The 2270-nt window shown below is 36.3% G+C and overlaps 1 pseudogene; it reads left to right on the top strand.

The window, feature by feature from the left end:
- LOC120610456 (tRNA pseudouridine(38/39) synthase-like) lies at positions 1–1425 on the top strand (annotated as a pseudogene).
- The last annotated feature ends 845 nt before the right edge of the window (positions 1426–2270 follow it).

The raw sequence follows: 2270 nt of genomic DNA, 5'->3' as shown, positions 1-2270 counted from the left end.
ATATATTCTAGCATATCTTTCTCTGTCCACAATTGTCTGAATAACTAAGTAACTGGTTCTGTCTTTCTGAAGCTTTTAATCTAACCTGTAGAATGTTATGAACATATAGGAGGGAGTGGTATCTTTGAATTTTCTTCTCACACTTCTATCCCAGGAGCAAGAAATAGGTGTTTGGACCAGGCCCCTTAAATAAAAGCACATTCATGTCTACATTTTTATCCCCTTGAATTTATGTGAAGAGGTATGTTTAAGTTCTGCTGAAGTTAGACAGTGGGCATTCAAACTATTTATATTAAATTTTGTTTGCTTTGAATTATGGAGTAGTCATAATACTGTACTTTGGAGTTTTTCCTATCTTTCAGTTTCTGAAATGGAATAATAATCAACTTTTCTTTTGAGAGCAGGGTGAAGTCAGATAGACCAATAATTCACTCCTAAGCAGTGAAATCTGAGTTTTTACTTCGTACCATACAAAATTGACAAGTTTGGGAAAAACACCACCAGCTGTTTTAATTTCATAGCAATATGGTGGCTGGAGCCAGGTCAACTCTCCTTGTTATCATTGAAATTTACCCTAATATAGACCAAGCCTAGCCAGTTGATCCAGAGTTTGTTGTCATTTTCTTTTTTCAGTTATAATGTTGTGCAAGATTAGGGATGGTGTTGTATTTTCTTAGCTCTTACTCAATATTGACATAAAGTTTTTCCCCTTCTTTTAACTCAACTCTTTTTAAAGAATTTGTTGGATGGCTGCTCTATATTCTCACACACTGTTTCATCTCTCTTTCTAGTATGGCTGTAGAATTTCCTCTGGTCTTGTATGACTGTAAGTTTGAAAATATCAAGTGGATCGACGACCGGGAAGTTTATGAGTTCAGTGTTACCCACCTTCAACAACAATGGGCTAATCAAGCTGTTAAGACTCACATGTTGTATAGCATGCTGCAAGGACTCAACTCTGTTGCAGTACCCTGTGGGACAGGTATGACGGAAATCCATGGATAAATTTATTTACCAGAATCAAAGTTATACAGGGTAATGGGGGAGGTAGATTTATATAAAGTTTGATTCTTTTGTAGTAAAGTACCCATGTAATGTTTGATTGTATATATTATTAGACCAAAGACAGGAGTGATAGAATGGAGAAATGTTAAACCTTCTATCATAAAGCAGACCAGTGCCTTCGTAGAAGGAGTGAAAATGTGCACACATAAGCCCCTAATGCATCATCCTAAATGCCAAGGATTAGAATCCCATATCCAGCATTTTGTACATAGGGGACGCATCTATCACCCACATTTGTTCCATTAGGAAGAAATAAAAGCCAAAAGGGACTGTAATGACACACTAGTGGAAGAAGGAACTATTTTGGAGAAACCAAAAAAGAGAGTCTGTGTTGATACAGAAAGTAAAAGCATCATTTAACTACAGAAAACTCACCAAAATCTAGGAGGCAAGAGCTTGCTAATGGTATGTAGGAAAGGAAATATTTACTGTAAGAAGTCTCAGAATCTAGATGATCAGCTTTTAAAAAAACAGAAAACTAAAAAGATCATAGGCCCTATTATGGAAGTTCTTCCTTGAACAAGAGATCAAACATTCTCTCATTCCTGTCCAAAAGGAATAAGAGATGGAAGCAAAAGCAAATGTAAAATGGAGATGTGTCTACGTACACCCAGAAACCCATGCCTTGCATTCAAATTCATTAAAGCCTGATCCTGCAAGTGTCTGATTTGTTATGCTGTTCTTTTTAAAAGCAAATTAGATATTCACCTGAAATTCTTGACCTAAATGTCTTATTTGTAAAACAAAAAAAATATGACTACCTGACAGTGACCTGAGTACAGCACAGCATCTCTTTCAAAGCTTATCAGTTTAATGCTGTGTGAGCCACAAATGGTCTCTGCTACATTTTTTTTTTTTTACAACCTTTAACATGTAAAAAACAAAATCTTAACTCATGGGCCGTATAAGAATAGGCCATGTAGTTTACCAACTTCTGGCCTAGTGGTTTAAGGAAAACTCGTATAAAGAGATACCCAAGCTAAATCTTGTAGAACAAGTGAGAGCCAGTTGAAGTGGGAATGAGAAGCAGAGCTTTAGTGTGTCTAAGGCAGAGATGGAGTTTGTATAAAGGGTTAAGTATTACCGTTTCTGCATTCAGGTAATTGAGAGTAAAAAGGATAGTTTAGAAAGGTAAGCAAGAGTCTTATCTGTAGAGCCTTGTAGACCTTCCTTCAAAAGGTTAGACTTTATCTTGTGGCACCACT

This window comes from Pteropus medius, unplaced genomic scaffold (assembly GCF_902729225.1).
Source record: "Pteropus medius unplaced genomic scaffold, Ma_sr-lr_union100, whole genome shotgun sequence".
NCBI lineage: Eukaryota > Metazoa > Chordata > Mammalia > Chiroptera > Pteropodidae > Pteropus > Pteropus medius.
Note: the sequence above shows the minus strand (reverse complement) of the source record. Positions and strands in the feature narration are given on the sequence as shown.